This window comes from Adiantum capillus-veneris, chromosome 29, assembly GCF_014529385.1.
Source record: "Adiantum capillus-veneris isolate H3 chromosome 29, ASM1452938v2, whole genome shotgun sequence".
Classification (NCBI taxonomy): Eukaryota; Viridiplantae; Streptophyta; class Polypodiopsida; order Polypodiales; family Pteridaceae; genus Adiantum; species Adiantum capillus-veneris.
This window is the reverse complement of record NC_140959.1, coordinates 46,157,991-46,174,252: the sequence shown is the minus strand read 5'-3', so window position 1 is coordinate 46,174,252 and position 16,262 is coordinate 46,157,991.

Genomic DNA, 16,262 nt, shown 5'->3' with positions numbered 1-16,262 from the left:
TACTTGTTTTGTCGATCTTGAGCCGCTTGAATATCCCTTCGAATAGATTTGGTTTGAGCTTCCATTTCTTCAAGCATTTTCTTTGAGGCTTCTACCCTTATAGTGGGGTCAGAAAAGTTAAGAGGTGATAAACATTCTTGACCATAAAGAGCATTAAAAGGTGTCATTCCAATACTTCTATGAGTAGAGGAATTGTATGCATACTCTACCAAGGGTAGGAATTGAATCCACTCGCGAGGTTCTCTATTGCAGTAGGCTCTAAGGATGTCTTCAATTACTTGATTAACTCTTTCAGTTTGGCCATCAGTTTGAGGATGATAAGCTGTACTAAAACATAACTGGGTTCCAATAGCTTGAAACAATGATACCCAAAACTTTGAAGTAAACTTGGCATCACAATCGCTGACAATCCTCTTGGGTAAACCATGAATTCTGAAAATCTCCTTCACAAACAGACGAGCAATATCTGAAGCTGTAAAGGTTGTCTTGACTGGGATTAAGTGAGCCACTTTAGTAAGCAAGTCGACTATGACCATGATTGAATCATATCCAGCTTGGACAGAAGGAAACCCGATGATGAAGTCCATGCTAATACATTCCCATTTCATTTGGGGAATATCTAAAGGATGTAATTTACCTGGCATCTTTAGTCTTTCTGCCTTAATCCTTTGACAAGAAAAACACTGCTTGACATAGCGAAGGACATCACCCTTCATACCTTGCCAATAGTAACTTCTGCGAATTGCATTGATGGTTTTGGCATAAGGTGGATGTCCTGAAGTTGGGCCATCATGTGCTTCATATAGGATAGCATTCCTTAGGGTAGAATCCTTAGGTATGCATAATCGATTCCTATAGTAAATTTTCCCATCTTCTAAGGAGTAATGTAGAGGTTTAGGCTAATTTGATGATACCCTCTCTTCACGTAGGATACTAGCAAGCATCTGGTAATCTGTATCTCTGACAGCAACATCCAAGACCTTGTCTAGAATAGGGTTGTTAGCCATGGAAATTGCCCCCAGAAAATCTTTACGGCTTAGGGCATCTGCCACAACATTATCCTTACCTGGTCTAAATTTAATATCAAAATCATATTCGTGCATGAGCTCTATCCATCTCCTCTGTCTCATGTTAAGGTTAGGTTGGGTAAAAATCCACTTAAGGCTTTGTGATCTGTTACCAACTGGAATTTGTGTCCCAATAGCTAATGTCTCCATAGCTTGAGAGCATGAATAACTGCTAGCAATTCTAAATCATGTGTAGGATAATTCACTTCATGAATCCTAAGCTTCCGAGAAGTATAAGCTACAGGCCTTCCTTCTTGAGTAAGGACTCCTCCTAATGCAAGGTTACTAGCATCTGTGATCACCTCGAATTCTTGGGTGAAATCTGGAAGTTTTAAGAGAGGTTCTGAAGCAAGATACTCCTTCAGCTGTTTGAAGAAAGATTCATGTTTTTCTTCCCAAAGTATCGTAGCTCCTTTCTTTAGTAAGTCGGTTAGTGGTGCAGCTTTAAGAGCATAGTCCTTTACAAAGATCCTGTACCACCTTGTGATACCTAAGAACCCTCTGACTTTGGTTTGTGAAGTGGGTTGAGGCCATTCCACAATATCTTTGACTTTGTCAGGGTCAACAGAGACTCCTTCAGGTGAAATGATAAACCCTAAGTAACAGACCTTAGGGGTAAAGAAGGTACATTTGCTTTTCTTTGCATACAGCTTATTTTGGCGTAAAAGCTCTAACACTTTCCTAACATGTCCTTCATGCTCTTCCTCTGATTTGGAATAAATTAAGATATCGTCAAAGAATACTAGGACAAAATCGTTCAAGAATTCTCTAAAGATATCGTGCATCAGTTGATTGAAAGTTGCAGGAGCATTCGTAAGTCCGAAAGCCATCACTGTAAATTTGTAATGACCATAACGAGTGTTGAAAGCTGTTTTGGAGATATCAGCCTCCTGGATTCGAATTTGATGATAGCGAGATCGAAGATCAATCTTCGTGAATATTTTGGCTCCATGTAATCTGTACAGCATCTCATCAATACGAGGAATTGGATATTTATTCTTGATGGTAACCTGATTTAAGCCCCTATAATCTATGCAAAGTCGAAGAGAGCCATCCTTTTTCTTTTGGAAGAGAACAGGTGCACCCCATGGAGATGTACTATGTCGGATAAACCCTTGCTCAATCAACTGTTTGAGCTACTCCTTGAGTTCTATAGCCTCTGGAAGTGACATCTTGTACGGCGCTCTTGAGATTGGTTCACTACCTGGAAAAATTTTGATTTGATGGTCTACCTCCCTAGGTGGTGGTAGTTCAGAAAGTTCAGCGGGGAAAACATCCAAAAATTCTTCTTACCACATTGGTTCGGGGTTGGAAGAAGATTTTTCTACTTTGTTTAGCTTGACTACAAAAATTTGTTGGCCCTTGCGTAACCCTTTCAAAAGACGATTAGCTTTGACCAAATAAGCTTTTGGTCGTCCATTCTGGCCTTGAATAGTGACTTCTTGACCTTGGTTGTCCACAAAAGTAACACTTCCTTGGGAACAATGGATATTGGCATTATGACTGGCTAACCAATCCATTCCAAGAATTCCGTCATAGATTCCTATGGGTAAGGTTCGAAAAGTAGCAGAAGTAGAGTATTCTCCCAACTTGAAATCTATTTTTCCCACAGTGTACTGAGATAACACCTCCTTTCCATTGGCTAATTCAACTCTCATCTTTCTTGCAAGGTGTTGATTAAGTCCTAACCTCCTTAAACATTTAGGTGACAAGAAAGAATGAGTACTACCACAATCAATAAGAAGCTCAAATTTTTCACCTTGGTGATTTGCAGGTGTTTGAATGAAATCATATTGTTGTCTTGCTCTTGGGTTATCAATTGCAGCATGTAGAGTTGCTCTTTCCTCTTGTTCTTCTCCCAATGTTGGTTCTCCTATGATAGCATTGACTCTGGTAGCCATTCCGCGCCCTCGACCTCGTCCTCCATTTCTTCCTTCACGATTTATTATTTGGCATCGTCCTCTAGCTCGATTAGGTGTATTTGTTGCGGAGACTCGCCTAGGACATACATTCCTGAAATGTCCTAGCTCGTTGCATTCATACATCTAAGATCTGCACTTTGAGCTCCATTTGCTGAAGCTGCAACTATTGGATGAGTTTGGTGAACTGGGTGAACTTGCCTTTGGTTCCACATCATAGACCGTCCTCTCCTTCCAGCATTCCTTAAATTTCCATTTCGTATCCTTTGAGATTTTGACATCTCTTTAGATAAGGGTTTAGCTCTTAAAAGAGCATCTTGCAAATTTACAGGCCTCATGGCTTGTAGACGAGTATTTAAAGGAGCATTTAGCCCTTGGCAGAAACGGGCTATTTGTTGATCTGCGGTCATTGGCGGAGCATAGCGCCTAAGCTTTACAAATTTGGAGTAGTATTCTTCCACTGTAAGATGAAACTGACGTAAGTTGAAGAATTCATTCATCTTAAGGGATTCGTGTGCGGGTGGAAGATAACGTCCTTTGACAGCATACTTAATGTCTTCCCAAGTTTGAGTGTTTTGAGCTACTTGATTATCTTTGCAGTGTTGTTTCCACCAAAGCTTGGCATCCCCCGTGAGACGAAACATAGCCAACATTGCTTGGTTATCGGGAGTAGTACCAGCAGCAGAAAAATAATCCTCCATCTCTTCGAGCCACACTTCTGCATCACGCTCAACTAGGATCTATCTTGTAACTTTTTAGATACATAATTATCTTTCCTATAATGTACATATGCATATTTAAGTATAATAATAAGCCTTCTATCTCATCCTATTATTTTTCTCAAGGGTAACCTATCCTTACTTTACCATCAGAAAATACTATGGGAAAAGCTCAATAGCTCCGCCTCTTTAACTTGGGGCAAAAAGCATTGATTCTTTATTTCTACTATCTCATTATAATCTCACACCCTAGCTAGATCCTATATCTAGGGTCCAATATCTATATATTCTATGTATTTTTTATACTTTTCTTATATTTCTTTTTAAATAGCTACTAGGAGGGAATCAAATCCTAGTGGGACACTAGGTGGCATGATTTCAAAGATACACTTATTTTAATGCATTATTGCAAGCATGATTACAAAAATTTGTCAAGGAGCAATGTCATGCTTTCATATGGCATGAAGTGTCCTTTGGAATTAAATGAAATTCTAGGCTAAAGGGACCACGGGAAGACTTTTGTTGCCAGAAATGGACCCTATTTTGATGAATTTTTTACACAAGGTTCCAATCCGAATTGGAAAATGATTTTAAAATGAAAATCGTAGCTAATGAGCTGAAGTTTTTGACCATATTTTTACTTTTTTATTTGGAGCCACGGTTGAGGAGATATGATCAAAATACTAGACCCTAGTCTTCCCACATCATGCAGGGACAGCTCATTTCCAACTTTTCCAATTCCTATTCACACTGGCTCCTCTCTTCTTGTGTAAACCCTTGGGGGTTCCCTTCACCTATAAAAGGGGACCTCTTCTTCCTTGAAAAGGAACTCAAGCATTCAAGCCATTGAGGAGAGGAATTCTTGAGGGAGTGAGTAGTAATGCCTTATTGTACTTAGCCATTAACATAAGCCTAAGCCTACACTTTCTCCTAGAGGAAGACTAGCCATCCTTGCATGCTATCCTTGGAAGATCAACTCTAATCAAAGAAGGGCTTGGACTTGGCGTATCAATCAAAGTTGAAGTCTCCCCTCTTCTTCTCTCTCCATCAATAATGGTGCCGAAAGGGTTTGTCAAGTAAGATGTGTTCTACATTGATGTTTTCTTGATTTCTTGTTGTTTTCATTTTCATCTCTAATCCAAAACATATATATATGTATCTAATCTCATCTCCTTAACCAAACCTATCTCTCTCACTCTTAGTAATTCATCCTCTCTACAAATTTTAGGTTCTCCTTGCTACAGGTACATCTCTCCCCGCAGTATCCTTATTGCCTACGGGCAAGAATAGGGCATGGGAGGGAAACTTCTCATCTCTTCACTTCTCTCATATCTACATTTTTCTCATATCTACATTTCTCACATACTATCCTAGATGAATAACCCACATGATGATCATTTCTATCGCTTTCACTCTGTACGATCTATTAGAATTAACGTATGGATTAGCCATAAAATACACTTTCAACAACGTATAGTGTTTCTCTTCGGCCCTGAAAGGCTCAACGAAATACTTCTATCACCGGATCCCATCATACTACCTCTCATAGACTATAATTTTTCTTTTGATGTAAGCGTAGTTATCTTGCTATGAACCAAGAGGATTTGTACACACAATTAATCCCAATCACTAGACAAAATATATATATTATGGTAAGCACAAAACTACAATTCCAAAGAACAATTCGTATCCTATTTGGTCAGCCAAGATTGAATGCCATTAACTCATCTATTAACCCTTTCATATTACCCATTATACGATATGACCATAGCCTTGATGTTTTCATCTTCGTATTGTTTTGACATTCTCTTTTGTGTTCTTTCTTTGTGTGTGTGAGTGCAAGAGAGAAAGAGTGAGTCTTCTTTGATTGCACTTCTTTCCAAACCCTAGTCTTCATGGCATCTATGGTTTAACTCCTTCATATAGTTTTTGTTGAGTTCTCTCACAAACTCTCACAGCCATAAGCCCGGTGCTTTCTTGGCAAGACCGCAAATTTCTCGACATATTTTTGGTGAACCCGACGTGAAACTGCCAGGGTGAGATTTTGTGGGTAACCGTGGGTGATCATGTTGAGCAACAGGGTATGCATTTTGACCCAGCAACAATGCAAATGTTTCAAGCATTTGCAATGTTCATGCAACAACAACATGCCATTGAAAGAAGGGAGATTTCAGCAACGAAGTCCATACAAGCAGTCGTCAATAGAATGGATCAGTTCAATGGCAAAGATGTAACCAAGTACTTACGCGAGTATGTGAAGGAGATGGAGCTACATCGCATGTCAGAAGGTGAGATGATTCAAAGCTTTGAGCTAGTTGTTGTTCCAGAAATTAGGGAGCATGTTAGGGCAATTAAAGATGGGCATGGGAGAAATTGGGAAGAACTCAAAGTAGCTTTAAAGGAGGAATATTTCATGGAGGACTCAGAGAGAGTGACCAAAAGGACGTTCTTAGAATGGGTAGTCAAGCCAAAGCAAGGACTATCAATAACAGAGCTACTTAGGGAATTTGAGCGGCGCTATGCACAACTCACAAGGACAGAAAGGGCCACTTGAAGGTGTTGTCTCACTGCTTGCCAAATGACAAAGAAGAAGGGACAAGATGGTAGTAAACACTACAAGTCCTTCCACCTCAACTTCTGACAAAATGGTAAAGCCTAATTTTATCGCTCCTAAGTTTGATGAGTCCATGCTAGATGAGCTTGTGAAGGGAATGCGTGACTTGAAGGTGAAGTTTGCAAAGCTTGAAGAAAAAGGCCAACCATCAGGGCCACTTCCTAGGCAAAGACACAACCCTCCTCCGTGGGGGCACCAAATGAGAGGCGAAAGTGAAAAAATAGACCCGGTGGCCTCTACACCAAGACTATGCACAATGGCCTCATCATGGGGGATACACAATAGGGGCACCACCTAGCAAGATATGCGGCTAGGACGCATACATATACACAATGAAGCATGCCATGGAAAACAATTTCAAGATCCACGCCCAAACGTGGAATGGGGTGGTCGGAGAATAAGGTGAGAGAAATGGTGAATGAGTGAGAATGGGCTTGCTACTCGTGCATGTTAGTAAGGAAGATAATGAGGTAGGGGAAACTTGCGAGTATGCTCACTTATCATACAAGAGGTGGCAAATCCGCACACCTCAAGATGGAAGTAGCAAGATGATAGGAATATGAGAGGGAGAGAGAGAGTGTGTGTGTATGGTGGCGAATCCGCACACCTTTACATAAGCAGAAAAGAAAAGGCAAGGAACAAGCATATACCATACTCACAATGAGATGTATCCAAAGCGACACAAAGTATGGCACCAACATGGAGTGTGTTGATTGCTTGCAAAAGATGCATACAATAGGTAGCGTATGGCAGGAAAATGAGAAGGGGACAAGATCGTAGGAGGCATAATGGAGAGATGGGAGTTGATGGCGAGGAATAGCGTATGGCAAGAAAATGAGAAGGGGACAAGATCGTAGGAGACATAATGGAGAGATGGGAGTTGATGGCGAGGAATATCATGAGTGTGTCCACCCTTATTCTTCTTGAAATTGTGCCTTCAACCCTTAATTACAAGTGGTGTGGAGGTGTGGTGCTCATCTTTTGTGCATGGTGATGGTGATGATGATGGTGTTGTGATTATGTGATTAGGGTTCATGCTACAAGCATGTAGCACAAGAGTGTGTATGGATAGGTATGTGTGTGTGTGTGTTTTTTAAGGGAGATCTCATGGCCTCCTTATATAGGGAAGGAGGGGAGGATTTAGCAATATTTCTATTTGAGGTGAGTGTCCCACTTTGGTGACTAGGAAAATGGGGTGCATGTGATTGTGGCTCCCATCTTGTCTCCTCATTATTTAAAATACCAGAGTCAATAGAGAGAGAAGATGAGAGAATGTGGGTAGGATGTAGAGGATAGGAGATATTTACAATAGTCTAGCTTTGGCTAGACATAAGCTTATTAGGGAGAGAAGAGAGAGGTAAGAAATTTACAAGAGAGATTGTCAAAGGTGGATAGTTGTTTATGAGGATGGATCCTCCAAAAATGGTGATAGAATCACTCTAGACTTGCCAAGACCTCATTAAAAGAGCCTTGTCTCTTGTAATCATGCTTGAAGACTTGTAGAACCATAGCCATTCTAGAGGGAAGAAAATTGGGGATGGCTTGTGTCACCATTACACGAGAAAACTAGGGTCCACTACAAAAATCATATCTCCGTGTTCATAACTCCAAAAATTCTGAAAAAAAAATTGAGCTAAAAGTTGAGATCACGAGCTACATCTTTCATGTTGAACGCTCCTTCAGATTCGGGGTTCTTCTCTACTTAAAAAATTCAGCCAAATAATGTATTATTTGTGGCTGTACAGGTCTTTTGGTGGTCCCCTTTGAGTGGACTTCTCTCTTGCCTTCAAGTGTAAGCTCCTTCATGTGTATGAAAACATGACCTAGAGTTTTGAAAAGATTGGCAATCATCTAGATGGAGGTATTATTGAAATTTGAAAGTGGGGTTGAGGTTTGAAAATGAAAACTAGTGAATAAAATATTTGGTAGGGTGGAATAATATATATACATGAAAAATATATTAGAAAATACTAAACTATATAATGTAATTTAGAATATATATATTTAATATTTAAGGTCAAAAGAGATACCAAAAAAGAAAGCTTACTTATTTATGCTACATCGTGATTGATTAGCATAAGTCTTATTTATTTAATAAAGGCTAAAACTTTTGTGAAAAAGGAAGAAAAAATCAAAAGTAAGTTATATAATAGGAAATATTTTGGTAAAAGGGCAAAAATTTATGGGGGGTTCCCATGCATGGAAAAGCTTGCCTCAACCTGTTTTTCCTCTCTGTAGCAAAACATTTTGCTGAGGTGTATACGGCATTGTACATTGGTGTTTTATCCGATGACTAGCCCAAAATGCATTAAAATTTGATCAGAATGAAGGGTGCCCATAGTACATTTTGAGACATTTGCAGCCATAGCAAGAAATTTCTTGAAGCACATAAACACTTCGGACTTAGCTTTTAGCAGATATACCCATGCATGCCTGGAGAAGTCATCAATGAAAGTCACAAAGTACAAGTAGTTTTCCAAAGACAAAGTTTGCATAGGCCCACAAACATCACTATGCACAAGTTGCAATCTGCATGTAGCACAAGCTAACCCATCCTTTGGAAACTTAGCACGTTGCATTTTACCCAAAATACAGCATTCGTAAACATTTTGCAGGTGCTTCAATAGGCGGCAAAGAAGCAACCATATCAGATTCTTGCAAACGCACCAAACTGGCAAAATTCAGATGCCCAAAACGTGCATGCCATAGTTTTGCATCTGAAATAGCCCTTGAATCTGCAACTGCATTTGTAAAATTTTATCCACACTTGTCATACAAAGTGAGCTTATACAGCCCACGACACAAAAGGCCAGATGCAACAATTTCATCACTAAAACTGAGATCATGAACTGTATTCCTATCATACACAAATTTGACTACAAGACCAAGTCTAGCAAGTGCAAATACAGACATAAGGTTCTTTTTTATCCCAGGTACATACAATGCATCAACAAGTGTGAAAGAACTGCCATTTGCAGCAATAAGCACAATCTTTCCAACTCCTTGAATAGGATAAGAGGCATTGTTGACACAAGTCACCGTATTCCCATGAGAGACAGACTTAATAGAGGTAAACAATTCATGATGTGAGGTAATGTGCTTTGTAGCAGCACTATAAAAATACCACACATGTGAATCTGTCGCAACTGACATACATGCATCATGGACAATAGGATCATAAGTCCACTCTACACTAAATGCCCATTCTGCATCAACATCAGTATCACAATCTCCTTTAACAGAAGACTCTACAATTGTTGCACTTGTGTTGGACCCTGTAGTGGATCCAATCTCTTTCTTCTTAGCCTCTTTTTCCTTCAATTTTGGACACTGCTTGATCAAGTGATCATTAGCTTTACAATAATGGCAACTTATCTTCTTTTTGCCCTTGTCACCAGAATTGCCAGACAAAGTGCTTCCAGCAAAAGCATTAGGAACATAAGTTTTACCACTCGCAGCAGAACCATAAGAAGTGGTTACATTGGTGTTCCCACCTTTTCTTTGAGCTGCAATAAAAGCATGTTCAACTGCATGCTGCCTAGTACTGTTTTTTCTGGAAAGTGACTCTTGCAACATCAATGTGCATAATGCATCAAACTTGACAACTTCAGCATTTCCTTGGGTCATAAGTCGTGAAGTACTATCAAAATTCTGGTAAGAATCTGGCAAAGCATCAAGAACAGTCTGCACAAGTGAAATGTCAAAAATGACTTCTCCTGCAGAAATTAGTTGCTCATTAACATCCTTGACACCAGCAAGGTGTCCATTTCATCTTCCTCATGCATAATCTTTGATTCTAGCTCTTCACACAATAAAGCAGTTTTAGCCTCATTGCGGCTTGCATAAAGACTTGCTAGAATATCCCAAGCCTGTTTTGCAGATTTTACTGAACAGATGTGAGGAGTGATAGTGCACTTCACACACAATGCAATCAATGCATGAGCTTGCACATCTCTTACATCCCAACAAGCCTGCTCAGGCGTAGACAAAACAGCTCTGACAGTAGCAAAACCTGGAGCATCATAAACATCACATACATCCATAGTACCAGGACGTACATCAATGCCCTGCACAATGTTCCAAACTCCCTTTGATACAAGTAAATGTTGAATCATGTAAGCCCACATAGGGTAATTGTCCCCATCCAATCTTTCCTCAACAGCAAACATCTTGAACACATCTGTGTTGCTGTCAACCATGGAAAATGCATATACCTAATGTGAAAACTACCCGAAATGAGGAGAAACTGAGTGAGACCAGCACATGCTATATAGCACAAGCCGCAGTAGACTGTATAGGACTTGTTATGCAGTAATTGGCACTGACAGAAATTTTGCACAAAATGACGAAATGGCCTGTGCAGTCTTGGTTGTAATGGAAATGGAGGTCGAAAAGAGCCCGAAATGAAATTCTAAGCAGATCGAGATCTTCAAGCATTCCCAAATATTTTGTTGACCTGTTGATGCTCGCCAAAGCTCGCTGAAATCTGAGTAAACAAGAAGGGGAATTCTAGCGACACTGGAGACTAAGCCCAAGAGGACATGACCTGCTCTAATACCAATTGTTGGAATTAGGGTTGCAGGGAAATGCTCACAGTTTGGAGAAGATGAAGGAAGCTCACGAAACACAACAGAGAGTGTATTACTTAGTGTGCAATAGAAAGATATATAGCCCTAGAGTGATGGGCATATATACAATGCACGGGGGGGAAAACCTCCTACAGAGGGAAAAAATGTCCCGGTGGTCCTAGTGTGTTCATACACATCACTCCCGCATGTATATGGTAACACATCCATATAAAAAATTTTCTTCCAATCTGAGGTTTGAAAGATTTTTGTTGAGGAAAAACATTGCTTGAGCTTTTGAAATGACTCTTCACACTCTTGAGTCCATACAAATTAAGTAATCAGGCCACATAGGGGCATATAAATTACAACATATATGTAGATGAATCTTCCATAATATTCAAGTTACCATTTGGATTCGAGCAATGTTGTATCCCTCTTTGTCACAGAATAAGGTTGGTGTGGACTCATTGATAGAGACGTTCGTGGTATCTAGTATTTGAATCCACTCAAGTGGCTCGAATAATTTTCTAGGAAAAGGTTCAAGTATGCAAGCAACACCATTCACTTTTTAATCCAAGATACAATCCTCTTATTTTAAACTACCATTGTTTGAAGCCCCACACATCCAAATAGGAGTGTCTTTGTTTAACTATGATACTAACTTAGTTTTAGCTGATGTTTCAAAATCAAATTCCTAGGTATGTGTTTTCAGGACTTCCTTGCAACATTTATCTTTCAAGTGTACTTTGGTAGTTGATCCTACTTCTTTCAAGTATAGGTAATCATTTCTCCAGTCTTGCATCAATTGTATTTGTCTCATGAAAGATCATCCCAAAATTATCTCATAGTTAAGTTTCTTTTCAAAATCCAAAATGAAAATTGTATGTTGGTAGTCAATCTCACATGAGGTGACTATCACATTTTCTAAGTGTCCCATTGGTCCTTCAATGTGTCCATTTGTCCCTTGCAATTTCATTTTTATCTTGTCTAATTAATGGTCTACCCCAAGCTTCCCTGACTGATTTGATAAATATGGAAATGCTAGCCCCGTTGTCCTATACGACCATGGTTTTTACATCGCTATATTCCTTCACAAGAAGAGTTTTGATTTCTTTGTTTTTCTTGCAATAATCTTCTACTTTGTCATATGAATAGATTTGACAAGTTTTCTTTGAGATTCATCCAAGCACAACTCTTTGGAATTTTTCTTTTTTAATTCCATGATTCCCACTTTTTTTTAATAATTTTGTAGATATGGGTGTTGACAAGATCGTCTTTGAAAAGATCATCTGAAGGTTTTCAAGATCTAAAGTCTACTTGGCTTGGTTTAAACTTTTTGGTCTTACAAACCAGTTATTTTTCTGTGGGTTGAGTGTTTGGAATCTACACAAGGTTGATTGTTTAGATGCCCAATCTCTATATAGAGATTGTCTATCCAATTCCAAGGATGGATGATCTAGCCATACATCCTCAAGATCTAGTTTCACAGTCAAGATTCCATCATTAACTTCTCTTACCTATTCCCAAAGGTGGTCAATCCAATCTTCCTCCACTAAGAAAATTCCTTTTAGCTAGTATTCATTGTCTGGCACTATAATTTTAGGTGCTTCATTTTCAACTAAAAAAATCCTCAATTCTTTAGTACGCTATTTCTTCATTGGATTTGGTTTTGTTTCATATTTTCTAGATTCCCAATTGGTTCCAATTTTTGTTTTTGACCCTCAAGCATTGCTTGCATGATTCTCACTATGTTTTGGTGGGATTATAGATTTCCTACTTTCATATTAGGAGTTGAGTAGTTTCTTCATTTTGTTCTCATTGTTTGCCCTATTTTTAATCTTGCTTGTCTAAAAGGATTCCAAGGTTGCATTGATGGGTTCATAGATTTTATCCACAATTATTGAGCCTCCCAATATTTTCTTTGGCTCCTTGAACTCTATCAAATATACTTTGCTCTTTCCTTGAATAATCTCTAAGCTTTCTCTTTCATTTTATTTTGTTGTCTCTATTTCTTGAGCTCGTAGCATTGTTGTCTTTCATTTTTGGAGTTTTTAGAGGACTTTTTACTATTGTTTGTCTCACTAGCACTATGTTGTTTGTTCTTCTTGGCTTGTACCCTCGTCACTACCTTTACTAGAATTGTAGGTTCACTGTCACAGAAGCTAATTGGCATAACTTTTACTACGTTGATTACCATTTTTTCTTTTTTTAATTGGTTTCTAGTATGATCCTCATGAAAATGTCCCTCTCTTTTGCAACATTGTATGAAATAGGCCTCAATCAACTTAATATTCTTATCGGGTCGGGGGCAATGAATTTTTCAATGATCATTCAATGGATATTTATGGAAATTTTCCATTTCCAATTTAGGAATTGATTTTATCATGGGTGGCCTAGCCCACTAGTTTACAATGAAGTGCATGGGTGATTCTTCTAGAGGTGCATGATAAACTAGTTCCACCATGGTAGATTAAGGTTTATTATACCATTCTTTTTCGGCTACCATAGTTCATGAAATAGCATCATTCTAGGGCATGAATGATACCATGGCCTACTCCTCCCACTTGTACTTCAAGATGCATGTACCTAGTTGGTACTTCGTTGTTTCTTGACACTAGTGTTTGTTGACCTTGCATGGGTTGTGGTCTCTCCATAGCCGTGTGAGTTTTTTTCATTTGTCCCACGTTAGGTATACCCATACATAGGCTATCTCTACAACCTCATTGGTACATATTGGAAATTCTTGTTGTACTTTGGCTGGTAATAACATTTGTTAGTCTTGTGGTTTGCCCATTTCTCCTTGACATCACACCATTTCGATGGCCTCATTGTTCCCATGGGTTTCCCTTATGGTATATCTTGTCTTGTCTCTCTCACTTGAATCATTTTCATAGTGCCCATCGTGTCATTCCTTTTCTTAGCATGTTCTCTATGACATTAAGAGGAGCTTCCACAATGGATCCTACTTGTGCCAGCATAGGAGATGTAGTTTGTTCACTTTAAGTATCCTTCATGGTACTCTCTTCACTGAAAATCTTGTGGCTATCCCCCAAGACTATTGCATCCAAGATGCATGATTCCAAGATTATGTGTTTCTTGCTAAAAGGTATAGCATGCAACTCCTTGATGAGTAGAACTTCAAGGAGCAATGAGACAAGCCTCTCCACGGTTGGACTTTACAACTCATGACATTTGCCAATGTATTGCCTCATGCTACTCACATAGTCTCTAATAGACTCTCCTTGTTTTTGTTTAAATCTTTAGATATGTGCTATTGTTTTATGCTTGATTCCCATTTTTGAGCAAGCAACAATGAATATTTTGGCCAATGTGGGTCTGAATATAATTGATCCAGGAGAGGTATGATTTGGAACCAATTTAAACCCTTATCTTCTAGGGTCATTCCAAATCCTTATAAACTAAGAATGAAAGCCAAAATTTCTTTTCACTCTGTAAGCTTGTTTGAATCTTTTTAAGTGGATGTAGGGACGCTTAGATACACTATAATTATTGACCCACTTTTCAAACTCAAGAGGTTTGACTCTTTGGTTATGCTTAGAACCTTCTTGATGACAGTACTCCATATAATCCTTTAGACCAATCACTTGATAGTGGTGACTCGTTTGGCCATCTTCTAACCATAGTGTCATCCAATTTTCCTATATTCTTGGTGCCTTACACTCCTATCACCCAATTCTTATCATGGAGGTGGATTTGTTGGACTGCACTAACTTGTTGATTGGTCATACTGCCAAAAGACCTTTCTATCCACCTAAATTTTTGATCCATGCTATGTCCCATTTCCATGATCATTTTGTTAATCAATTAGCTCAGATATTTGGTTTGTTCAAGCTCTATTGAGGTTATCGTAACAAAGTTCTTATCTAAAAATCCCTAAAAAGGTGTACGAAAAGGTTTTCTACAGCTATCTTCCAAATCTTTCAAAATATACATGATCTTCAAGGGTTTTAAATGCCTTGGTTTTGTATGATCTATCCACAAAAATATGTCACATCACTCCTAGTCTTGGGTTATCTATGAATATGTGCTTTAGAGGTTTGACATCTATCTAATCATAACCTTCTAATTCTAACACATGTGTGTTGGGTTTCCAAGCCCTCGTTCAATTTGGTGTCAACCCTTGGGAACACTCTCTTGGAGCACACAGATGAACTCCATTTCTTTTAGTTAAGTTTGCATGGCTAAAGATCTCTATATATGTAAGGCCTCTTTTATAAATCAATACAAGCAACAAATAAGAGTGTTCTATTTTTTCATCTTGTCGTGCTTCTTTCTCTCTCTCATTCATATTAAAATTATTTGCTCTGCACGCTCTCCTAAGCCATGGCAAAGGCAAGGTGGCACCCAGCATATCCCGTTGTCCCTTTTATGTGGTATCAAAGCCCAGGTGGGCCAAAGCAAGGAGGTGTTGGCAGAGAAGCGTTCTAAAACACTGCAAGAAACAAAAGTGTGGCACTTATCAGGACGCCACTGTTTGCAGCAAAACAAAGACATCGTCGGCATCCCTAGGTGATAGTTCTACAATGCTAGGTCAAGGCCACAGAGGGAATTCTGAAATGCTGCGTCTCCAAGGTACCTCTCTAGACAGTTTTGAACTGCATCCTAAAACGTTGTCTACTGCAGTAGCGCATGGCATAGGAAAGAAAAGCATATCAAAATGCTCTCAAGGAAGGCACATGACACTTCTCATTTTGTGCCTCTTTTATGAAATGATCTTGTGATCTATCTTTGGCAATGCACAGAGGTAATGTTCATGATCGGCCGCACATATGTCTGTGCAACTCAGAAGCTCGTCTCTCAAGCTGTGAGAGGTAACCAAAGCAGGTGTATTTGTACTACAAAAAGCCACAATCAAAGCTGAATTTTTGCTAAACAAAACTATACCATAAAAGAATCATTTACTTTGACTACCTTTGCACTCACAAGATCATTCACTTTGCAGACTCATCAACAAAGCAATATCTCACACTTTTGTAGCATCAATCACAATACACAAAAAAAGGTAATGTTTTTTTTTTGTTAATGGGATACATTTCTTTGATGGCTTCAACTATTGCTTTCTCTCCTCGTCAAACTCATTTAGAGACTCTAAACCTATATCTTGATTGTCACTTTTGTCATGAAGCTTCATCTCTATGATTGATATATCCTAGTCACTTCACATCAACAAAGGAGTTGATGCATGAGCACATCTTCTAGAACGACCTCTAGATGAAGATGGACTATGTACATAAGTTATAATATATACTTAAGCTATACAATAGTTTTTCTTTGGATAGATAGACGCCAATGCTATTAATCAAGTGCTTGAAATGGTATGGTTGCAGAGAAGACATATTATAAGCATGATATCT